At 35.1% G+C, this 26962-nt stretch overlaps 1 long non-coding RNA gene across 1 annotated transcript in view; it reads left to right on the top strand.

The window, feature by feature from the left end:
• Nucleotides 1-24288, top strand: part of LOC123579296 — a 59058-nt gene extending 34770 nt beyond the window's left edge. The window contains exons 2-4 of the long non-coding RNA XR_006702775.1: nucleotides 13343-13414; nucleotides 22803-22850; nucleotides 23499-24288. This is a non-coding gene — a long non-coding RNA (uncharacterized LOC123579296). The remainder of the gene's footprint in view (nucleotides 1-13342; nucleotides 13415-22802; nucleotides 22851-23498) is intronic.
• The last annotated feature ends 2674 nt before the right edge of the window (nucleotides 24289-26962 follow it).

Here is a 26962-nt window from a genome sequence, read left to right as displayed (position 1 = left end):
CTCTCTCTGTCTCTTTTGCTTTCTTTCTCCATCTTTTATCCCTTACACTCGTTTTTAACATTATTCATAATATAAAGAGGCAGTAAGATACCTGTCATCAATATTTTAACATTGCTCTTAGAAAAGTAAAACAATAAAATATGATATTAAAATAGGAAATAATAGAAATTTGGTGACACAATGATAATTATTTGCAAATGAATAGGACTTTCTACCAAAAATATCAGAGGCAATCAACTGCAAAGCCATTAGAGATGATAAGACACTTTATTAAGATACATGCTGAATATGATTAAATTTAAATATGCTTCTCTGCAATAACTATGTTCGAAAATGTATTTTATTTTTAGCTATATAACAGATTGTATGTTCAGAAAAAAAACTACCTAACATGGTTAACTAAAATGATAACTATTCAATACTGTTGGAAAGCCTTTTATTCAAATGCATGGTTGAGACAGAAAGAAAATAAGATGATCCAAAGTATTGTTCTATTTGATTAAATGTGGGTATTTGTAATTGGGAGTGAATTATTATTATCTAAAATAGACAAATAGGCATGGTCACTGTTTTGTGTGAGTGACATATTTACCAAAAAAATCAAAATACAAAATATAGAAAAAAAAATCATTTCTTCAAGCATAGTGTAGTCTAAATTACTCAAAATTTAGAAATAAATTGGGAATAATTATACGATGTTAATATCCTAAAATTACACACACACACACACACACACACACACACACTGAAATCTATCAATTAAAAAAAAAAAAAGACATGAGAAATTTCCCGTGAAATTAGAGGTAATTACCTAGTGTAACATTAATGCCAATACCACACAAATTAATGTATTATTTTAATGAAATAGCAAGCAAAATAACAAAGTAATTTTTTACTTCTAATTTGGTAAAAAATACCATGAAAATTTTCAAATGGAGGATAAAATACATTAAAGCCCACAATATGTTTGAAAACTGTTCCACTTGACATCCAATACACAAAAAAATCTCTGAATGAATATAAATGTCAGTTGCTAAACAACTGAAGAAGAGAGGTAGATACAGTTTTCTATTAGTGTGAGCCCTGGATAAAGAGTTTCCTCAGAAATATAAATTCCCTGTGATGTGCTTTTAAACACAATAGCAGAATTTTGAAAGACAATAGTTGACATTAATAATTCATCAAAAACACCATGTAAAATATATTTTGCTTTGTTTTCTTATTCACAATATTTAGAATTCGCATTTTTAATAAAAATGAATGGTACACTTAAAACCACTTCACCATCTGTTGCCAGAAGGATTAGACTACAGTTAGCTGTTTTCTTTGAAGGAAGAGTCTGGGGATAGCAGGACAGAATGCCCTAGGGCAGAGCATCTTAAATTTTATCAAGGTAGTATCTCTAAATCTGGATAAAAGTTTGCTTCACTCTTGGCCTATAGCCTAAAGGCACTTTCAACAAGCATGAACTTTATCTCAGAATTCCCCATTTTACCTAACATTTTAGGGGAAATCCTACCTTTTTGTCATATAATATGTATATATAGTGGTATAAATCTTTTAAAATATTTTCCATGAAATAAAATAAATGCTACCTAACTTGCACATGCAACCTTCCAAATTTTAAGTATTAGCTGATAGGAAAGAAAGAAAAAGAAAAAATTATTTTATAGGCAAGTAAGAGAACACCATGAACTGGTCAACTGGTATTTACAATAAACATTTCTGGCTTTCAATTAGAATTGGTCCAAACCTTAGAAATATGTGTTCATCCACAAAATAATAATGTGGTCTCCAGTTACAAAGTGAAATGATGATGCTATGGTTTATATGTTATCTACTATACAATAGGTTTATAAAATTTTATAGTTCAATCAATTATGCAGATCAAATGCAACAAAACAAAATGTATAGTTTTATTTATTTATATTAAAAAATTTTTAATACTTATTTATTTTGAGAGAGAGAGAGAGCACAAGCAGGGAGAGGGGTAGAGAGAGGGAGACAGACAATCCCAAGCAGGCTCCATGCTGTCAGCGCAGAGCCCAATGTGGGGCTCGAAATCACAAACTTAGAGACCACGACCTGAGCTGAAATCAGGAGTCGGTTGATTAACCAAGTGAGCCACCCAGGCACCCCCACAAAATCTGTAGTGTCAAAGGATTAAAACTTGTACTTCTCCCTTCCTATAACTATCACCTTTCTCACATAGTATTATATTTCCTCTCATGTCTGCTGTACTTCAATGTTTGGATCTTGTAGCCCATCTGTATTCTTTTACTGGGAAGAGAGACAAGTGAAATAGAATGTATGCATACCATAAAATATTATTTATCGGAAGCAACAAATTAGTTGTTCATATATGGTCATAAATGATCTTGAAGACATACTGCTAAGTTAAAAAAAAAAAATAACAGACTTACTGTAGATCCATGACAGAGTTTTATCCATGTCATGAAAGGTGAGTGCTTTCAAAACCACCTTTATTTCACCAGATAATTGTCAAACTAAAAATACAGATATTCTTTTCCTGTGAGGTTATACAAATTTTAGAATTTCTCCTAACTAAAGCACTTCTTTTGTTGCATCTCTGCTCACTTCCATTATCATCCCACCTCTTTTATTCTTGAGTTGTATTCTTCACAGTGCACTTGAAATTCATTATCACCAATTCTTTTATTTTGTACCTGTATTATTTATAATAATGTTAAACCACAGCAACAAACAGACTGAAAACTTCTAACATATATAAAAGGGCAACTTTTTGTAACTCACAGTTCATAGCAGTACTTTCGTATAACAAGGGCTTTGTTCTACATGGTAATTTAGGGATCTAGTCTCCTTCCAACCTTTGCATCTATCCAACGTGTTATAAAATTGTACCACACCCCAGAATTGCCTAGAGGACATACTAAAACAAAGATTGCTTTGACTGCTCAGACCCTTTTTATCCCTGTATTTCTTATTTACAAAGTCAGAAGTAAGCCTGGGAACCTGATTCACCTATGTTTCCAGATACTTCTGATGCTGCTGCACACTTTTGAGAATCCCTGTCCTGAGGTGTTGTCTCTGTTTACATACAGCTGGGGGAGATCGGAGAACATAGAGAAAGCACAATCATTCCTTATATCCAGGATCTGAAGTAATAATATTTGCCGATGTTATTCACATAACACAGGCAAAAAAGTTTCCATTGTGAGATGCAAGGAAGTCTCAGAAATGGCGTGTCTGTCTTGCAAGGCACTTCTAGGCAGTAACTGTACAATATAGAAAATGGAGCAAACCGTGGCTCAGTCTCTCACTCTGGTCACCAAACCTATATACTTCTTCACACAGAAGAACAAAATCCCCATCTCTTATGCAAGCTCAACTCAAGTCTCATTTTGTTACAATATTCCTCTCATCCCACTGTCTATGGGTGATGCTTAATCATCTCCATCCAGTTCGGAAGTGGTTCATTGTGATTCAGCCATGTATTTTTATATGAGAAAGGAAAAATTATGTGACTAAATCATTCAACTTCATGTTCAGTGCCCACTTACCAGTGCTCAAATTTCACGACCAGTGCTAAAGGGACACTGAGTGATGCTGAAACATATTGAATGGCAAGAAGTTACAAAGACATTAAATAGAGCATAATGATAAAAACTGATAGGCAGCAAAAGGAGTGCTACTTAACCTACCCAACTGTAAAAGGTAGGAAGGCAAGAATTGAAGACAAGATTCAGTCCTTTAGTCAGTACTCACATTTGAGCCAATTTAGAATCCAGAACTCATTGGCATAAGAAGATGTCAGCTCCCTAAAAGGAAAAACTGTATCAACATAGCAATTATACACTATAATGATTTTCCCAGTGTCACCAAAAGTAGCTACAGTCATTTACTCAGTAGATTCTACACTAGGCACAAAATAGGTATTTTGAGGACTATTGGGGATGAGTTCTGGTTGACACTGCTACTCAGAGACACGAATTGTGTTATAGATACCTTGTTAGCATGGGGTCTTAGGGAGAACAGATAGTAAATGGGGCTGGGGCCCTGGCTAGGCTAGCTCGTGGTGGGTTCAATGAGCCCATAGCCCCACCTATTGTCCATTTCTCTACTCACCAACTACTACTACAATGGCCAATTGGAGTAACTTCTATGTTGATTCCTTGGTGAAGTGAGAGCTATCACATTGGGAAAGCCAAATGAAACTCTGAAACTACCCACTCCTTAAAAAACATAACATCTGAAGCAGAGATTTATACACCTTTTGAGAAATAGCTCCTGGCATGTCACTGAACCCTAATAGAGACAGAACACCTAACCATGGAGCAACAAGTAACAATGCATCTGGAACTTCCCATTATGAGTTGTGTTTTGCTGAACCCACCACATTATAATTTTACAGAGTCCCATAGGTGGTCATAATTTGGGAGTGTTTACCCTAGATTGAGCTTAAGGAGTCTAAGAGGACACTGAGAAGCTTGCATGAGTGGGTAGCCTAGACTTTCACATCAGCACTAAGTTACACAAACTTTTCACAGCTCACATTTTTGTTTATATGCGTGTTCCTGTATGTTCAATTGAAGGAGAAAGAACAATCCTCAGGCTTCATTTATAATTGAGTTGGCTCACTATGTGGGTGCAAGCTGAAAATGGGTGCCATCATGTTCAGAGTGGCTACAAATGAAAGTGGAAAGAAAATATTTCCCAAAGGGTAGAGCTGCTGACAGTGAATCTGGCCATCTACTTTGTGTGGTAGCAGAACCAGCACATGGATGTATGGCACATGGAAGTGGACCCCAAGTGTGAAGATATTTGTGTCACACGCTGATGCCCATCATAAAGCATCCACCATGAAAATAGTATGGGATAACCAAGCAGATAAAACGACTTGGACATCTGATGTTAGCCAAACTTCATGTGCCATTTTGGGAGTGCCATGATAGGGACACAAATGGAATAATGGTTATGTTGTGAAGGTTAATTATAGCAAGCTTGGAATTAGCTTGAACTGTCTTGCTGAAGTTTGTGCACGGCAATGACCCTTAGTCTAGGCATGAAACATTCTGATTAATAGTGTTGCTTTATAACCATGGGTCTAAAGAGTTTCCAGCCCATTTGTTCCAGCTCGTCAGCACTGTTTATTGATAACAATGAGATTGATGATTCACACCTGGTCTCTGTGAGACCCTGGAGGACTCTGCTGTTAAAGCTGGTTATGTAGCAGAAATATGTTACATGGCCAGCAAAAAATAAAAAATAAAAATCTCCAGCCAAGATCCCTTTTTGAGCTCCCTGATTCCAAGGTGTTCCATGCACACACTGGTGGTTCCTGATCCAAGAAAAAAAGTGCATCCATCCATGGCCCTTAGAAATGGATTACAATAGGAGCCTGCACCTGATGTCTCTGGACCCCTGGCTGTGAGACAGACTTTGGCTGTAATGCATTTGCTTACTTTAATGCTGTCATTGATATATTATGTCTGTTTGTGGTGATAAACTGTAGATTTGTAAGTATTTCATCTTGGATTTCGTGAATCTATTTCAGCAATCAAACCCTGCTTAACATCGACTGCTAGTGCAGTGAGTGGCAGAAATTGAGGCTATGAATTGACTCAGAGACATGGACTTGTACTTATCAAGGCTAATCTAGCTACCACCTCTTTGCAATGCCCAACCTGTCAGACAGACCTATTCTGAGCCCGCAATACTACACTATTCCTCAAGTATAAGCAACTTGGTGCCAAATCTCGTTTTTCTTGAAGAGCCAGAATTTATACTGAAACATATTCCAGGTATAGGGTTGGCTTTCCCACCTACAGAGCCTTAGCCAACACTACTGCACGAGGGCTTACAGATTTCTATCCCACGTGTATGGAATCTATACAGGTTTTATATTGCTTCACTACAAATTATCACAAACTTGGTGGATTAAAACAAAATACATTTATTATTTCTCAGTTTCTGTGGATCAGAAATCCAGGTACAGGTTAGCTGGATTCTCTTCTCAGAATCTTAAAAATTAAGAAGTTGGTTGTATTCTTTCATGGAGCACTTCAGGGTCTTTGTCAAACTTATGTGGTCATTGGTACAATCAGTTCCTTGTAGTTGTGGGATGGAGATCTCTGGCTGTCAGCAGAGGACAACTCTCAGCTCTGACTGGCTGCTTACCATTTCTTGCCACATGCCTCTTAATGACATATTCTTTTGTAAGGCCAATAGAAGAGAATCTTCTATAGCTTCAAATATCTCTGATTTATTCTGTCTCTAATCTCTGGATCCTCTTTTTAAAAGGCTCCCCTGATTAGGTAGGGCCACCCACACTAAAGGGGAGGATATACTTGCCAGTTGGAGTAACTCTTACATTGATTCCTTGGCCTGTGGAGAAAGAGCTCTCATAGTGGGTAAAGCCAAATTAAACTCTGAAACTATCCTCATTCCCAGTAAGAACAAAAAATCTCCAGCAGAGATTAATATGTCTTTTCCAAAACAGTTCATGGTATGTCACTGAGCTTTGGTAGAGGTAGAACACTCAACCACGGAACAACAAGTGACCAAGTATCTGAAATTTCTCATTGTGAGCTATAGTCTTCCAGACCTATCAAGTTATAAGTTCAGCAGTGCTTATAGGCAGCCATAAAAAGAGAATGATATATAGTGGGTTATACAGTGTATACATATCAAGGGATGGGAATCTTGGGGACCACTCTAGAACTATCCTTACCACAGGATTCCAGGCAATAATGCATGCAACTAGGAGACTCACTTCATTGCAAAAGTGTGAGTGTGGAGGCATAACCAGGGAATCCACTTGCTGTATCACCAGTGTACTACTTAGAAATAGCTGGTCTCACAGAGGGCTGGAACACCCTTCAAAAAGCAAAGATGAAACACTAGCTTAGAGGCAGTCCTTTAAAAGGATAAATTGCCATGCTTCAGGATGCAGAATATGCTTTAACTCAGAAGTCTCTGCATCGCAGGGGCGCCTGGGTGGCTCAGTCGGTTAGGCATCCAGCTTCAGCCCAGGTCATGATCTCATGGTTAGTGAATTCAAGTCCCACATAGGGCTCTCTGCTGTCAGCACAGATTCCACTTTGGATACTCTCTCACCCCCCCCCCCTCTCAAAAACAAAAGTCTCTGTGTCCCAAATAGGTCTGGAAACCAAGTGATAGAAGTAGGAGTGGCCCCATTTGACATTATTCTCAGCGATGCACAAGAGTATTTTGTGCTTCCCATTCCTGAAACTCTGAGCTCTGCAGGGTTGAAGGTGTTTTCCCTAATATGGCCCATTCTTGCCACAGGACACAGTACACAGTACACGTTCCATTGAACTACAACTGCCACCTGAGCATTTTGAACTCCTTATGTCCAGAGACCAACAGACTAGTAGAAATGGCAACATTACAGTTAAGTGTAATTGACTACAATCAGCAGGAGGAGGTAGGATTGCTTTTGCCTGAAGAGGTCATGGTAATCTATATGTGGAACTCAGGCAATCCACTGGGTACCTCCAGTATTCCTTGCCTCATGATTGTTGAGTGGACCCTTACAGTAATTCAACTTGGAAAAGGCGTGATTTCCAAGGACGAATATTGCACAGGAATACATTTGGGTCACATCAGTGGGTAATATGCCAACACATGCAAGGAAATAGAGGAAGGTGAAGGAAATTTAAGATGGATAATCAAAGGAGAGGATGACTACTAGTTATGGCCCTAACATCAACAGCAACAAAATAGTTTGTTCCCCTGACCTGCTTTTTCTAAGCTTCCTCTCAGGAGGAGAGGCCCAAGGAACCTGTGGAGGAACTGCTCCTGGAAACTGTAGTGTACGTCACTACAACCACTCCTACTCAACAAGTGGTAGACTGTTAAGATGATGAAAATAAGACTCTCATAGCTCCTACGGAAAGCATATTAATGGATGGCTGATATACTCCTATTCTGTATCCATCCCCACATTTGTGCTGAAGCCACATTTCCATGGGTTCTCCTAACCAAACACTGAACAAGGAAGTACTATGATGAGCAAAGTGGTGGTACCATGCAGGACCATTCCTACAAGATGCAGAATTCTTTAAATAGGCAATTTTAGCCCTAGGATGCTCCCAATGACCTGGCTGAAACTTTCTTAGGAGACACGGTTGTAGTCTGAGAAGCTTTCTACCTAATCCTTTTTACTTCATTCTCTCCACTGGATCCAGACAGTTGGAAATTGGAAGACGCGCCTGGCTGACTCTAGATTACTCTTCTGTTTTGTTCATCCAGTGCATCTCTTGCACGTGTAATCTCATGTTGGCATCTGACCTGCCACTTTGCTTTTTTTTTTCCTACGGAGGTATAATTGACATATAACATTAAATTAGCTTCAGATGTACAAAATAATGATGTGATGTTTGTATATATTGCAAAATGGTGACCACAGTAAGTGTATTTAACATCTGTCACCATACATAGTTACAAAAATATTTCTTCTTGTGATGAGGACTTCTAAGATTTACTCTCTTAGCAACTTTTAAATATGCAATATAGTATTATCTATGGTTACACTGCTGTATATTTCATCCCCATGACTTATTTATTTTATTACTAGAGGTTTTACCTTTAACTCCCTTCACCCATTGTATGTGATCCCCATCCCCTGCCTCCAGCAAATAGCAATTTGTTCTCTGAATCTGTATATCTATCTATCTATCTATCTATCTATCTATCTATCTATCTATCTATCATGCCTTCTTTATTCATTCATCCATTGATGGACAGTTAGATTGTTTTTATATCCTGGCTATTGTAAATAATGCCACAGTAAGTATGGGAGTATACATCTTTTCAAATTAGTGTTTTTGTTTTCTTCAAATAAATACCAAAAAGTGGAAATTTCTGGATCATATGGCAGTTCTTTTTCTAATTTTTTGAGGAAACTTCATATAGTTTTCCATACTGTTTGTACCAATTTACATTCCTGGGCATCTACTTCTTGAAAAAGAGAACTGATACCTCAGGTTTCCCCCAACAGAGTTTAAAGTTTACTTGACTTTGAGAACAAATAAGAGACAGAAGTGATACTGCCTGTACAGCAAGAGTAGAGCAAAAGCCTCATGGATTCCAGATGTAGCTGCTGATGTTCTCAGATTGTACAGCTTTCGGGACACATGTGATCACTGACCCAATGGCAGGTGAATTATGATTAACTTAAAACAGAAACACCATCAACTATGAGATCTCTTCAGTTGAAAAAGTTTCCTAGTCAAGTAGGACCCAAAACTGTATATGAAAGTTCCTATTCTCTGGTGCTGCTACATGTTATCAATTACCATTTATTAATTGGTTATAGATTAGGCAAAAAAAAATTGTTCACAGTAAGGTACAGTGTGAAGTCAATGTATAGCAATCTGAGTAGTTCCCTCGATGCTGGTATAAATATCCCAAGTTAGGATTAAAGGAAGATTAGAATAAAAAGCAAGTCCTCAGGCATCCCTGAGCCTGGAGAAAAGACCTGTTAATCCCTTCATCCCAAATTTAACACTTAATTGCTTTTTTTAAAAATTTTTTTTAATGTTTATTTATTTTTGAGACAGGGAGATACAGAGCATACACGGGGGAGGGTCAGAGAGAGAGGGAGACACAGAATCTGAAACAGGCTCCAGGCTCTGAGCTGTCAGCACAGAGCCCGATGCGGGGCTCGAACTCACGGACTGTGAGATCATGACCTGAGCTGAAGTCGGATGTTTAACCGACTGAGCCACCCAGGCGCCCCCTTATTGATTTTAAAAGCACTATTTATTATTTGAGATTTTCCCACAACTTACAAGTTTCTGAATTCACTAATTTGATTTATCTCTTGGTTCACCTTGTTTCTTAAACTCGTATTTTGGCCAAAATGTTTGTAATCTTTAGCCATGATTGCTTTCCTTTTTGTTTTGTTTTGTTTTTTTTTTTTTCCTTCTTGTCATCTTAATCATTTGTTCCTAATTTGGGGGATAGTGTTTCATATCAACTCTTTTCCCATCAGAGTTATATATCTATTGGGGTCCCTTCCCGAGTCCAGTTGGAAACAAATGTTCTTCTTTCCCCCTGCAGAGATGTCAATATGTGACTTCTTGTCTTTACTGGGAAAAACATTATATATTTTGGATTCTATATCTTATACTGCTTTGATTTAGTATCTCATTTTGATGAAGTACAGCCTAAAGAATTTCCTAAAATATTTGTAAGAGGTGAAGTTTGTGATTTCTTGTGATTCCAAGGTTGATAAACAGTTGAATGTTAACACTAGTTTAAAAGCCCTTTCCTGCAGAAATTTAAAGCATTACTTTGTTGTCTTCTAACAACCAGGGGTGCTGGTAAGTTTGATGCTGGTTCTTACCCCATAACTTATTTCACCAGCATCACTGCTGTTTTACTACAAATATTTAACTCATTTTCTTTCTTTTTATATGCTGATTTAAATAACATAGTATTTCAATAACAGAACAAGACAATTACTTGTTTTAAATGAGCGTTTAAGTCAATCCATCATTTTCTCTTCATGACATTAAGCAGATTGCTTACTTATTTACTTAGAAGTAACTTCTATATTATCAATAATTTTATAGAAATTATCAGTTGTTTACTGTACCATAGACACATTTAATATAAGACATGGCCAGTGATTCAAGGAAAATTTTAAAAAGGCAAACTTCAAAATTCACTCATATTACATTTAAATCATCTCCAAATACAAGTGTATATATACTTTAAAGTCCTAAGTAGATGAAACACATCTGGTCAAGGTTGATGTAAAAACCTTCCTTTGTATAAGGCTTATCTCCAAAACACAAAAGAGAATTGTTTAACCACAACTTTGGCATAAGTATGCTGCACAGAAGAGAAATGATCTGTTTGCTTTAAATATAGATATAGAAGAAATTATAATTATCAATTCAGTGTCATTCAGAAACTGATTCTTGATTAAATTTCACTGTTCTGAAATTTTTAAATTTTTTGTAAATATTCATTTTAATACTAATGATGAATATGTTACGGAAATCACACTTGGAATTTAGAACTTTGTTTTGCAGTTGTCTTATACAAACAATGCTAACTGCTTTTATATGGTAATGTTCAGCCTATATTAGATTTTTTACATTAGGGAGCTTCAGAAAGACTGACCTTGAACAATTTACATTAGAGAAGCTGCCATATAGATATAACACAGACCATATGGTATGTGATAGTTTTCTACTTTGTAGTCAAAGACTGTGAAAAAGGTTCTAGTACTTGAGAATGATTACATCCATATTTACATCACATCTGCTATGCATGTTTAGAAGTAATTCTACCAAATTTCCTTGAGTTTTAGGATTTTCTAAATTGGTACATATAATTTGACCTACTGTACTTTAAGCAATCATATCGTTAGAGTAAGTAGCTTAGCTAATTGAAAAAAGAACTGAACTGGAATAAAGAGATAAAGGGTTTTTTGTGTGTCAACAACATTATCCATTATTTGAAAACCTCTCAATATAACCTACTAGATACTCAAAATATATTTGTTGAATTAATTTATGAATTTAAAATTAAATTAGTTAAAATAAATAAGTTCTGAAGATGTACTATACAGCTGGTGACTATATTTAACAACATTGTACAGTATATTTGAAATATGCCACTTGTAGCAAGTAATTAATATGATCCTATTAAACTACAAGCTTGATATTGATGGCTTCTGGTTGATTAGTCTTCATCAAAAGAGTGATTTCTTTAAGAATTCTTGTTTAGGGAAAGCAATTTGGCCAACATAGTTTGGGAAAAGCAGCTGTAGGATTTCATTATAAGATTTTAGTTTTAGAAACTATTAGAAGAGAATAATTTTTTTTAATTTCATATTTTCTTAATACCTTTTTAAGTTTATTTATTCATTTTGAGAGAGAGAGAGAGAGAGAGAGAAAGAGAAAGCGTGCATAAGTGGGGGAGGAACAGAGAGACAGAGGGAGAGAGAGAGAATCCCAAGCAGGCTCTGCACTGTCAGCACAGAGCCTGTCCAGGGGCTTGAACTCACAAACCATGAGATCATGACCTAGCCAAAATCAAGAGTCGGAGGCTTAACCAACAGAGCCACGCAGGTGCTCCTTCCCCTATATTATCTTTGGAATTAAAATTTGTAGGGGTGCCTGGGTGGCTCAGTCGGTTAAGTGTCCAACTTCGGCTCAGGTCATGATCTCACCGTTCGTGGGTTTGAGTCCCGCGTTGGGCTTTGCGCTGACAGCTCAGAGCCTGGAGCCTGCTTTGGATCTCCCCCTCTCTCTGTCCCTCCCCTGCTCGTGCTCTGTCTCACTGTGTCTCAAAAATAAAGAAATGTAATTTAAAAAAATTAAAAAAAAAACTTGTGAATGGTATGGAGCAGGTATCCAATCTCTTCTCATGTGGACAGTTGTTTCAATACCAGCTAGATAGCCCATCCTTTTACAGTGATCTGTAATACTGCTTTTTGTGTGTCCCAGTGTCTATTTGTCTTTATTGTGTCCAGTACCACTCTGACTTTATTACTTTAGATCATATAAATCTTGGTAGCTATCAATACAAGTTTGTCCAATTGTTTTCTTCTTCATGAGGCACGTGGCTATACTTTTTTTTTTTTTACCTCCATTAACATTTTGAATCAACATCACAAATTATCTCGAAAAATGATTAGAAAAAAACCCAGTATTATTCACCAGCAAGAATGGAACCATGTAGAAGTGAAGCTTGTTAGCTTTGGAATCATGTAAGATATATGAAGTCATACCCCTTTTTTTACCATGTTCAATATGTGTGTCTCTGCATATGTTACTTAGCCTCTTTAGGCTTAATTCTTCTTCTGTAAAATGGGCACATTCATAGTTGTTAGAATTGAATGAGCTAATAAATGTGAAGTGATTAGCAGAATGCCTGAAAGATAGTGTTACTAAATTTTAACTTTTATTAATAGTATTAATGATCTTAGATGCAATGGTAGCAGTTGTGTCAATACTAACAAAAGTGATGGTTTTAAAAAATCTAGTGGAGTATCCCTGAAAATAGTAGCTGAATGAATAAAATAATAAATTAATTAGATGCAGGCAACAATAAATCATACCACTGCTACATTTCAGCTATCATGAAGTACTTTTGCCAAGAAAAATGAACACATGGCATCCTTTTTGATAGTTCTTCCTCCTGTGGTGTGGTAGGTGATGAGCTTCATCCACAGAATCACAAGTAGGAGTATGCAAATGGCACTGAGACTATCTGCTTGTGTGAGGGGGGTGGTTTGGCAAGGTCATCTTCTCCCTACTCAACAGTAAGCATATGCTTCCAGGTTTCTCTAATCCGTTATATTTCTTACTCTGTGCAGGCAGCTAAGACAACTAAAGAGTGGGAGCCTTCCCATGAGGAACAAGGACTATGGTGGAGAGCTGCCACTAAGGTAGCGAACTGACGTCGGATCTTGTTTATCATTTTTGCACTACTTATTTGTTCTTTTACTAATGGCATGGAGGAAAAGTAGCTTAGCTGAATCCTTATTACCATTTTCAAATCTGACCTGGCCACTTCAAATGTTTATGCCACTTTTTGGTAGTTGACCAATAAGTACACAAAATAAATTACCAGCAGAAAAATTCTTTAAAAATGCATGAGAAATATAAATCAGAATTCTTACCAACATTTAGCTGGGCTGCTACACAATTGGAATTGACTAAATACTCTGTCCAGTTTCTTCACAAAGAACAGTAGCAAAATTATTACATACCTGGGTGTCTGAAATCTCTTTTTGAACCAATACAATTCTAATCATTATTTGTATTTAAAATGTCAAAAACCTTGGAAAGGATGATGCTTTTATTTATTATCTCTCACATAAAGCCCTATGTAAATAAAAGTGTGTGATTGATAGAAAGTGTGGAGTTGGAGAGGGTAATCTGAGAATATGGAAGTTTTAGAAAATGCAGACAATGTTAGGATTGAAAGAATGAAGCGACAGTAGCATCAAGCTAGAAATATGTCAAATAGTTTATTATTTTGCATAGAACTTTTTGTGTATCTTTTACCATACGAAACACATGACTTAACCAGTGATGAAATCTGCACATGCCAAGGGGAGGACCGGTCCTGAGAGAATTTAGTTCTTTTTTTTTTTTTAACATTTATTAATTTTTGAGAGAGAGAGAGAGAGAGAGAGAGAGAGAGAAAGACAGAACATGACTGAGGGAGGGGCAGAGAGAGAGAGGGAGACACAGAATCTGAAGCAGCCTCCAGGCCCCAGCTGTCAGCACAGAGACTGATGCGGGGCTCGAAGTCACTGACCGTGAGATCGACCTGAGCTGAAGTGGGACGCCTAACCAATGGAGCCACCCAGGTGCCCCAATGGACCTGAGAGAATTTATAAAACAGTAGTTCATAAATAGTTTCATCTCATGATTCCTTGTGAGACATAGGATTCTTTCACAGTGAAGAATCAGTTCTTCTCTTTCATTGATTGGGAGAAAAATCTAAATGTTGGCATTCGTTTCTTTAACATCTGCTCATATAAGAATTATTTAGTGAAAGCAAAAGTGAGCTGAGGGTAAAGCCTTCAACTTCCAACTTTTTCTCTGTGTTCTGACTCCAATTGTTGAGCTCTCCCTTTGATTGTACATTGCACTCATTCCAATGATTGTAAAGTTTGGGTTGAAGGTATGCTTGGATGAACATAGGCTTTTTTCCTTTAGTATAGTCCCAGCCTTCAATACCACCCAGAAGCTTCTACATAGGCTAAATTCTGCGGCTCAGCAACTAAGTGGTACAAGCCACAGGGAGTGCATAATACCAATTTTCCACAGCCTGCACTGCCTACCCATTTGCTTAAAATTGCAATTCAAAGATGTTGACTTTACTCTATAAAGCTCTAAATAGTTTGGGCTCTGGCTCCCTCAGAAATCCCTTCTCTCCCTCTGCTATATAATGACAATTGAAGCCAGGCAGTATACTCCTGATGAGAGTTCCCAAATTTAAGGCATATGGAGCTTTATTTAAAATGGGAAGAGCACTTCACACGGTCATCACTTTCTTAGGTATCCCTGTGTTACAAAAGCTTAACACAGTCTGATTATGTTGACCTCTTGGGCATTTCCTTCTTATGACCTTTAATTACGATAGTTACATGTAACAATGTCATGAATTGTTTCTAATATTTCTGGAATATTTCTGGAAACTCCTACTTATTTAATATTTTCATTTTTGTTGTAATTTTGTATTTTTATTTTCTATGTTGTGATTGTTACAAGTGTGATAAAGGGTACAATTTAAATACATTATTTAAATTAATTATCTTTAAATTTTTCTAAAATCAGCATAATGGGAAGATTTAGCACAAGTAAAGAATATTTTAAGACCTTTTTGGGGGAAAGTAATTGGGAGTGGTGTTTTAGAAAAATGTTATGACTGAAATGTAAAGAAAATCATCGAAACATATCACTGAGGGCTAAAACATTGTGAAATCTTTTGATATACACCGAGGCTGCACATACATATATTTTTTGTCCTGTGAACAATTTATTTTAATTAGAATATAATTGCTTGAAAGAAACTAATTTATTGGTGACACAGTTTGCTTTTTCTTATACATATAAACTCCATTTCAATATATCCTTTTAATAATCCATATTAAATTTAATTGAATAGATTTTCAGACTCAAATTTAGCAACTAAAATATTCTAAGAGCAAAAAAACCAATAACTATATAACCATAAATTACTCTTAAATTGCATTGATTTTTTCTTTTTTCTTTTTTTCTTTTATATTTATAATCCGCTCTACATGCAATGAAGTTACCAAAATTCTTACTTTATATTTATTTTAAAATATGAAGTTTAAAACTAAAACAATATACTCATTTGGGATAGTAGATTTTAGCTTTAATTGAAAAGGGCTGATATTTAGATTCAAAAACCAAGTGTATGAAATGAATATTAAAATACACAAATTTTAGAGGGTCCATAATATTTCATACCCCAAATGGTACAACAGGGAAAGTACTCCAGCTAGTTTTAAGGACGTTTGAGGAAATACTGAAATTTCCTTATATTTGAGAAATTCTAGGAATCTATGTAGCTATACTGAGGCTATGCATTTGCTGGTATATCATCTTAATATTTCCTTATACCTAAATGTTACACCCTCCCATGTTTGTTCTTGGAAATTCACTCAGTTCTGTCTTTTACCTATACATTTCTACCAACTATCTTGCCGTATAGCTCTACCATTTTTCTACAGAAACCAGTGATTCTTCCCCTACGCCCACCCTCTTCAATCACTTCTGCCATTGGATTCCACTCTCAAGTTATTCTGATCACACGATTGTTGTCAGGCAATTTCCAAGTTCAACAATCTAGTAAGCCTCTAATATCTTTGTATTTTCTATCACATAAGGCTTATATCTTCTGTTTCTCAGGATTCCCAAATCTCCTTAATTAAGGTGTGAGTAAGACTTCTAGAGTATCTGGGGGAAATTCCATTTCTTGTCTTCTTCCAGCTTCTGATGGCTGTTGGCATTCCTTGGTTTGTGGTTATGTTACTCCATTTTCTGCTCCTATCTCATGGCCATCTCCTCTTCAGTCAATGTGCATCTGCCCACTCTTATGCCACTTATTATTGGATTTAGAGCTCACTTGAGTAATCCAGGATAAGCTCCTCCTCCCAAAACCTATAGGTTGATCACTTCTTTTACTCTATAAGCTAATGTTTACTCTCTTACCACATAAGGCAATATTCACAGTTTCTGGAAATTAGGATATGAATTAATCGTTTTTGGGTTCTCCACTCAGCTGATGACATCTGGTTATATGCAATACTATTTGCTCTTATCTCCACATAACTTAGTAGAGTGTATGATGTAGAGTAAGCACACACACACACACACACACACACACACATTTTTGAAAAAAAAAAATAAATGGTAGACTTCATAAAAGCTCTTTAGCTTATGAAATTCTTAAGCTTATGTTACCATACTGTACATACATGTGAAAGCATATTTTTCTAAATATATTTCTCCTAATAGTATAATTTAAAATGGACATTTCAGTCTTTATAATTCTAGACAATATTAAAATTATTAGCATGAAAACTTTACTATTTAAACTGTGGATCGCCTGGCCAATATGATTTTAACACTGTGCTCTCATAATGCTAACTCTTATGCTTAATTTGATTGAAAAGATATGATCAACTCAAACCAAGCTTAGCCAAACAATTCACTTTTGAGTTTTAAAAATTACATATAAACAGAGAGCAAGACATTAGGATTTCATATAGCAAAATAGAAACTCTCCAAGCTTCTTTACTGTCTATGAGAATGGGGATTAACATACTTACGTTTCCTAGTGGACAAAACAGTGAATCGTATAACCTTCTTTGAGGAATACATGTATTGAGAACCTTCCACTGCAAGGCAATGAACTCTGCCTTAAGGATAAATTGATGATTATCAGGCAACCATTGATATGTAAGAATTTAGGATTTAAAGTAGTTACATTTAGATACTATTTCATAATTCATGAATTAGTAAAATGATTACAATTTAACACAGAGGACAAAGTTTTCATGAAAGCACAGGTGTGAAAGACTCCTTTGTTATCTTGCTTAATCTATATGATTTAAATACTTACATTTAGACTCCTTGTACAGAAGTTCAGGTAAAAAACTCTTTTCATAAATAATAACCTCAATGTCAATGCTCAAAGAAGTTAACAGTATCTTCCAAATCATAGAACTGGTAAAGGACAGAGTTAGGACGAGAATCTGATTAGACTTGCTATCTGAGTCTCAGACTAGTACAAATTTCCAGGATAGAAAACTGTTATACAGAAAGATATTTAATTTTTTTTCTTTCCTGTGATTTATACTAAGATCAAAACCTAGGAGAGACACACTCTGAATACATCTTCTAAAAGGTGTGTAGATCTCCACTATCATGTGATAGTTTCTATTTATTAATTTATTTGTATATACAACATTCTTTACATGTTAATGTTGTAGTTTAAGTTTTATAGGTTTCCAAAGCCAATGGAACTATTAAACTTTTTTTTTTTTTTTTTGGTTCCTGTGACAAATGGTGGTACTCAGGTAACTCAGAATTTAGTAAATCACAGTTAACAAAAATAGCAACTTCTAAACGTAAAAGAGATATTAAACACTTTAGAAATTATGATTTTAAGGCAATAATTTTGTGATTAGCTGGGAAAGTTTTAGGCACAATAAAAGCAAAATTTGCAAAATATGTCAAATAAAATCATCTACTCAATGAACAGGCACATTATCTCTGAGAGAAAAAAGTTCACTCAGAAATTTTGTTTAGTACATTCAAACTTTGAATATTCTATTTAAAAAATCTTAGACCTTTCACATCTTTAGGGAAACTCAATTTAATTTTATTCTTAACTAAAATTCTGATATAGGCATATAAAAGATATGAGTAAACAACTGATCTATTTTAAGTAATCATTTTATTACTTGTCAAATTCACCAGTATGTTCTACAAAATAAAATCCTACATCCGCTAATTGTTAAAGTAAACTTGGAAATACTAGAGGAATCTAACACGTAGCACATGTGTAATAAAAATTTAAGTACAAAAAGCTATGGTATTGTATTTCTCTAGCTAACTAAAGACTGAACAAATTAAATGTGTAATTTCATATTTGCAAGCAGGACTGGCTGCATTAACTTGAAGATCAAATATGAAATGCAAGGTCCCTTGCTCAAAAATTATTAAGGATATCAAGTGACAGAAGATAGCATAAACCAAGCCTGGAACCCTTCTAGTAAGCACAAAGCACTGATGATTTCACAGGTCACCTGCTCATGACCATGAAGCTGGCTCTATTAATTGAGTGTTATGGTGTCGTTTAGCAATTGTGCTACATATGGTATTCCAACATTGGTATCTGATCGTTAACCATCCTATGTCTCTCCTCTTCTGGAGATTACTATTTCACCACTTAACAATGGCCCATTCTCATTACAATAGGATTTTTGTTGCAAAGATATTCCAGATCCTAGACGTTTTTAGTAACTCATGTTCTGATGTTACTGTGGCTCCAAGTCTGTAATTGTTGAACATATTTTATTCTGGGAAAATATGACTTTCCTATCTCCTATTGCGGGTTCCATTTTACCTTAAATCCTCTATCTGAACGTTTATTGAATTCCTACCATGATCTAGACTCAATGATTATGGTGAATAAAACAGACAAAAGTCCTTTCCTCAAGGATTGTATTTTGTGAGGAACACAAGCCGTAGGCAAATCTATGTAGTATGATTACACTAAGTAAGTGAGTGCCTTGCAAAACTTGAAGGAGATTAAGAATATACAGGGATCATCGGAATATTTGTTAAAGAATATTAAGTAATTTCTAATATAAGAGATATGAAAGTCCCTTTCATTGTTAATGCATTTCTATCAGTGAGTAAGGAGGAAAAAGTCGATGCAGAAGAGAGAGGGTATCCATTCAAGGACACATTTCTTAAGTAGGTGAGAGAAAATACCATGCAAAAAATGAAATGTTTGACCTTAGTAGCTAGTACAGAGTCATCATTTTAACTGGAAATAAAGCGGAAAATAAGGGCACAAGATCGAATACATGAATAGATTTTGTAGGGTGAAGATGAAATAACTCATTCTGTTCACTTTGCTTCTGTGAATTAAGAATTTAGGTCACCAGCCAGAAAAATCTTAATTTGTGTGTGTGTGTGTGTGTGTGTGTGTGTGTGTGTGTGTGTTGGAGCTTTTAGTACTCTGGTAGACACCTCACAAGTTCACGAAATAAGATACATAAGATGACAAAGGAAATCAGTTATACTCAAAAATTATTGAGTGGTTTGAAATGTTAATAGGGACAGATTTAATATAATAATGAATTCATTTTTAAATTAATGTATGAAGTTATGGAGCTGAGCATTAGATTTTAAGACTTACTTTGAAGTAGTGATAAAGATATACATAATTCAAGACATTTGCACAACTGTAGTGTAACATTAAATAAATGCATTTTCTTTTTCTTTAGTTTTTTTTTTAACATTTATTTATTTTTGAGAGACAGAGAAAGAGCACAGGCAGGGGAGGGGCAGAGAGATTGGGAGACACAGAATCTGAAGCAGGTTCCAGGCTCTGACCTGTCAGCACAGAGCCTGACGAGGGGCTTGAACCCACAGACTGTGACAACATGACCTGAGGTGAAGTTGGATACTTAACCCCCGAACCACCTAGGCGCCCCTAAATATATGCATTTTCTATTGATGACAAGGTCCAGAGACTTTGTTAAAACAACAGTGGTTTGTTGTGTATATTTAAAGCTAAAGGAAAAGTTTCAGTTAGTTATCAGTCAACATTTCCTATTCTATTTTCTCATTTAAGCTTATGAAAACCTAACTTTTCTTCACTGACTCCCGAAGGCTCTGTGAATGCCAGATTTAAAAACCTCTGCAGTATGAGGAAGCAGAGGGGTATAGAAATCTTTAGGAAGACAAAAAAAAGTGGAAAAAATTCTATTTTAAAATTGAGAGATGAAATCCACTTGGCAATATATCAAGTGTGACCAGTTTGGGAATTATGGGAAATGTGTTAGATAAAGTTCAGTAACTTACTGAAGTATGTATTCTGCTCCAGACAGGTTTAGCTGTTTGTGTGAACACAGGATAGATGAAGCACTGGGATTAAAAATAGTGCAATTTTACCATAGAGTGTGGCAGAGGGTGTCATAAGAGAGATGAGAATTATTAATGATGCACCATGGAACCTAATCCAGGTGACGAAGAAATTGGGAACATGGAGATTATGGCCAAAGAAAAACTGGTAGTATCAATTGGCTGGAACTCCCCATAGGATGAGGAATAATTGCAGTATAGTTTGTAGAATAAGTCACTTGAAAAGATGAAAGATGGAGAGAGACTAGGATGCGTAATTTGAGATTTCGGGGAAATATATATATATATATATATATATATATATATATATATACACACACACACACACACATATACTTATATATACATATACATATATATATTTAAATTCACTAACATTTTCTGGATTCAGAGACAGATATTTGATATTATTCATCCTTTTTAAATGTCAACTTTATTAATTTCATAAGTTAATCTCTTAACACTTATTTAAATATTAAAACTTTCTCCAAATAGTTACAGTAATTACCCAGAGTTCATGAAATCTTATGGATTTAGATAATTACATTACCACAAATCTTTAATAATTGTTTCTAAAATATAAAATCACAACTCATATGTGTATATATCAGATTTTTATGTGACCATGGACAAAGTACACAAAATTGCATAAATTTAAAAAATAAGTGCAGATAGAGTCAAATGGATGGAAAGTCTTACTACATGTATTTAAATATATTTCTTCATTAATCTTCTTAATTCTTTTCTTTACTTAAAAAATTTTTTATCTATTTATTTTGAAAGAGAGAGAGAGAGATAGCACATGCATGCAAGTGGAAGAGGGGCAGACAGAGAGAGAGAGAGAGAGAGAGAGAGAGAGAGAGAATCCCAAGCAGGCTCCATGCTGTCAGCACCGAGCCTGATGCAGGGCTCCATCCAACGTGAGATCACCGTCAGCCAAAATCAGAGTCAGAGGCTTAACAGACTGAGCCACCCGGTGCCTCTCTTTTCTTTACTTTTATACTTGTTAAGGCTACCTTTTAGATTTAAAGGATAATTTACCAGATGAAAGCTTTGCATTTTGATAAGATCTTATTTAAACCAAACCTAAAAGTAAAAGGGAGAAAGGAAGAAAGGTAGGGAGGGAGGAAGAAAATGGAGGGAGGAAGGAAATGAGAGAAAGAGAGAGAGACAATGGACAGAAGGAAAAAGGGAGGGAGGAAGGAAGGAAGGCAAGGAAAGAAAGAAGGAGGGGGGGGCGGGGAAAGAAGAAGGAAATAGTCTCAAACCGACCGAGGTATCAGGATATGAGTTTTTGTCAGTTGATTCTTGGTCTGTTCATAATATTTATTTTTGCTATTGAAGATCATATAAAGCAGAGTGTAATTTCCGTTTATAATAAAGTTTTATTTGTTTTATCACTGGTGTTTTAAGTTTTTTACTTTCATATAGATTTCATTTTTTTTTTTTTTTTAGTCTTGGTAGATTTCCCAGAAAGGATGTTTTCTCCAAATTTTGTGAGACCAGAAGTACCTAACCTATTGTTCTGTCATTGTGATACATTGACCTAGTTATATTGTTACATTGTTATAATTGGAAACTTATGTATATCTTAGCAATACCTCTCTAAAATTAGTCCAGTCATCTAGAAATTTTATTTCAAGGGATAATGACGGCACTGGTAACTCTTCCCTTTGGGATTTATAACTAATACATCATCTTGGAGCACACTGGTTACAGCTGCTATTCACTGATATCTTTGATTCCCTAATAATTGTTTTCCTTCCTCTTTCTCATTAGTACATAAATTAATAAATATACATATATACTCATTTATATTCTCACATACATATATCTTCACACTCAATGTAACAACAAAATAATAAAATCTTCACAAATAGACATAAACATTTTATTGAAATTAAAAATAAATTAAACACATAATAATGTTGTCTCCATAATTCTGTTACTTCAGGTGCATTTTGACCACTTCATAGTGACTTATTTTTGTAGGCATCACCATTAAATCATGGCCTTTCATAGACTCAACATGTTAGAATTAAACATGGTATATTTCTCTTTCCCTTGAAAATAAAATTATCAAAAATTGAAGAGCATGATCTTCTTCAATATGGATCTTTTTTGTTTCAGCCTTAACTCCTGACAATTTTGAAAATCTCCACTTTCCAGAAACAAAAGGTACTTTAAAACTGCCCAAAGACATATAATTAATTAACTATTCTCCAATTTTCCTTTTTCTTTTTTCTTAAAAAGTGAATTACTTTAAGACATTATCAGTTTAATTGTTGTTCGATTTATTAGTCTCTTACTAATTATACTCATTATAATTATATTTTCCTATTATATCTTTAGTATTTTATTTTTCTATAATATTCTTCTTTGAACAGAATGTCTGAATTAATCAGGTTTTTGTTTGTTTGTTTGCTGACCACTTTGTTTGCATTATGACTTTGATGGATTGGATCAAAGATATTCTCCTAAACTTATTTTCATCAGTTTTATAATTTTATCTTTCATAACTCCACCATTAAACCTCTGGTTTTTCTCTGTAATTTTATAATGATTTTTGTGCTAGTCTCACTATCTTTTTTCCCTCACTGTTCCTGACATTGTTCTTAGTGAATTTTCCATTTATGTACATTAGGTTTCAATGGGTCAAATCTGGCCAATGGCCCATTGTAAACAGAATTTTATTGCAACACAGCCACACTCATTTGCTTATGTATTGCCTACAAAGCTTTCATGCTATTATGACAGAGTTAAGTATTTATGACAAAGTTGTACAGTCCACACAGCTTTAAATATCTATTATCTGGTCCTTTACAGAAACAAGTTTGTCAAACCATTTCTAGAGGAATTCCTGCATATCAACAGGAGAAGACAAGAATTCTCATTTAAAAAAAAAATAATAAAGATAATATAGGAAACATCTATAGAAGAAAGAACCAAGAAAGTTTATAAGAATACTCAGAGATGCTGAAAACCATTACTAAGCAGAGAGTGGCACTTAAAAGAGCAGTAAGATACCACGTTTCACCTGTTTGATAGACATAAATCATAAAGCAATGTCAAGTGCTCCAGGAACACTGGGGTGTGAGATCTTTTATACCCCTGCTAGTGTGAGTGTAAGAGAGCATAGCCACCTAGGGTGAATAGTTTTTAGCATACTAAATATATATAACTCCTATCACTTAGTGATGCCATTACTGAATATTATTAGGGGAAAAGAGTCTCATATACATAGATCACAATGAAACACAAGTGAAGATATTTTTCACAGCATTACTTCTGATATCAAGTTGTTAGACTGGATAGGAAAATATATGGAGGATGAACATCATGGAGTTCTAGCCTTCAGTTATATATAATAAATCAGATCTAGACATAGACATGAAAATTTTATAACCATGATGATGCTGACTGAAAACAAAATTATGAGAGAGAATGATATCTATAATCTAATACATTCATATAAATTAAAATGACTCTATGCAATCAAATACATTCTACCAGAGAACACCCATTAGACACATTTGGGCTGTTATAGGAGTTAGTGGATAGCAAGAAAAGAAAGGGAGACGGAAAGAAGAGAAGGGAAGAAGAAAGATGGAAAAAAAATAAGGTAATACCTATATTTTTGAGCCATGGAAGTTTTATTATTTTACTTACTTTTATTTATTTTAGTGTTTATTTTTAATTGAGGTCTAATTGACATACAATATTATGTTAATTTCAGATGTGCAACATAGTGATTTGACATTTATATACATTGTGGAATGCTCACCATGGTATTTTAGTAGCCAACAATCGATTATGAAACAACTCCATACAACTGCACTTAATTTTTTTCCTAAACTCCATAGGTATCAAATTATGTTTCTTCAATAAAGAAGATACAATAAAATCACTATTCTTTTTGTCATGAACTTTGTGATGAATAAATACTTTTTTCAATATATTGGGTTTCACTTGAGTGCAATAGCATGAAATTCCCTAATCTCACACAGCATCTATCTATTGCCACTTCAATGCGGGGGGTGGGGGGGGTGGGGGGGGTGGAGGATAATCTGAGTATCTCCCATACTATAAAAATCTAACTCTTCACTCAGCAATGTATCTTAATAAAATTTAAAGTATTTTTCTAAAACATATAGATTTATATAAATTTAAATATTGTATAAGGAAAAAGGTTTTGAATAGAATTGTATTTATTGTTGTTTGCTTTCTCATTATTTGAATTTGTTGTGAATGTAATAGATGCCTTCAGCACTAAACAGGCCATGGCTATGGAAGGAGCCAAACATTGAAACCATGACCTGTTTGGGCCTTATCCAGATTTGTATTTTCTGTACTTAGAAGCACGTCACATTTTCTGAAGACATCATAAAACAAGGGATGTGAACTAAATATATTTTATACTCTGAGAAGCTAAGATTTTCCACAACTCGGATTCAGTTCAGGATTCTGAAAGGCACTTTGAATGAAATGAACCTCAGTCAATGTGTTGCACATGATTAAGAGGATAAGCAGAGTCATTAACTAAACTGACTAATGGGCTACAGAGCTCTAAAACTCCCAAATGCCATCATGATGAAAGGAAGGCATTTACTTATTAATTTTCCTGCATAGATCTTATTTTGGTAGCAAGAGATTGGATTCATTGCTTTACAGCTTCCCTGACTTGGTGTCATTGGTCTAGAGTGATATTGCCCTCCTTATCATATAAAAAGCCCATCATTTGCATGTTCCAGGTATAATTTCAGACAACCCGTCATATCTGCTCTTTTTCAGCAGACACAATTTCATGAAGACTTCAGATCCGTCAACAACAGATAACATTCTCTAATTTTTACAACAGGATTCATTAAATTGTGTAAGGTCCCATTAGACTGAGCAACAAATAGATGTAATCACACAAACACAGGAGTTTATTTATAAAATACAAAAGGAGTCCACAAAACAAGTTGTTCTGTTTTAAAATCTAAAATTTAGGGGTGCCTGGGTGGCTCAGTCGGTCAAGCATCTGACTTGAGCTTGGGTCATAATCTCAGAGTTAGTGAGTTCGAAACCTGTGTCAGGCTCTGTGCTGACAGCTCAGAGCCTGGAGCCTACTTCAGTTTCTGTGTCTCCCTCTCTCTCTCTCTCTGTCCCTCCCCTACTCATGCTCTGTCTCTCTCAAAAAAAAAAAAATAAATAAACATCAAAAAAATTTAAAAAAATAAAATATAGATTTGGGGAATTATATATTTTGCAGCTCATATGTTTCTTTCACAGCGTCTCTCTTTACACCATAAATCCAACAGAGTAAATAAATTTGAGTACTATTGTATTGTTGTAAGACACTGAAAGAGACTCCCCGCCAAAAAAGTGTAGAAAAGCTTCATATATGCATATATATTAATGCTATCATATGTATAATTGATATCATTTACATATACACACACATATATATAATTGATAAGGAAATTAAATGTAGTTGTAGAGATGCACAGCATATTAGGTCATTGATGAGTTATAGATGTAGAAGAGCCCTATTTTTATAGAGGATGCTGCAGGCTAGAAGACTTTTGACACCCCTGAGAAGACAAGTACTACTGGATTCCGGGAGAGGTGGCTGGAATATAAAATAAATGGATGTGAGGTAAGCATTAACAAGTCTCTGGAGACTTTATAAATAGAAAGATGTTGACCTGGTTCATAAAGTGGATAAAACCTATTGGAAATAAGTATGTAAGGATGACAATAATGAGTTGTGGAGAGAATTTTTGTTAGTCAATGAAGGTAAGAGTTAGAAAGGGCATTGACACTCTTGCTAAGGAGGAAAAAAAACTCTAAGTGGTGTACTGTTATAAAGGGAGAACAGAGTTAGGAGCCAGAGGACCTAAGATTTACCACAATCGCCACCCCTTTCTAACTCTGTGACCTTTGCTAACTGGCTGAACTCCACTAGGTCTGTTTCTGCATGAGTGAAATAGTCAGAGTAAGAACTGCCCTTACAAGATTGTTGTTATAATTAAGTGATATAAGCAAGACAAGGAGATTTGTAACAGGAAGTACTCAGTGATTATGAGTTAAATTTATTCATAATAAATTAGAGTTTCATAGAATAAGAAATCTATAGTTATTCACTGCACATGTACAGATATATACACACAATTATGTACATGTTTAGTAATTTGATGAAATCACTAAAGTAATTAACATAGTAACTGACACATGGGAGTTTGTCTACTCCATTGTTACTTATGTACCATAAGAGCCAATATTTCTTTGCTGATATTTAAAATACT

This window comes from Leopardus geoffroyi, chromosome A1, assembly GCF_018350155.1.
Source record: "Leopardus geoffroyi isolate Oge1 chromosome A1, O.geoffroyi_Oge1_pat1.0, whole genome shotgun sequence".
In the NCBI taxonomy this organism is placed as follows: Eukaryota; Metazoa; Chordata; class Mammalia; order Carnivora; family Felidae; genus Leopardus; species Leopardus geoffroyi.
The sequence above is the reverse complement of the archived record's forward strand: the minus strand, read 5'-3'. Positions and strand labels throughout refer to the sequence as shown.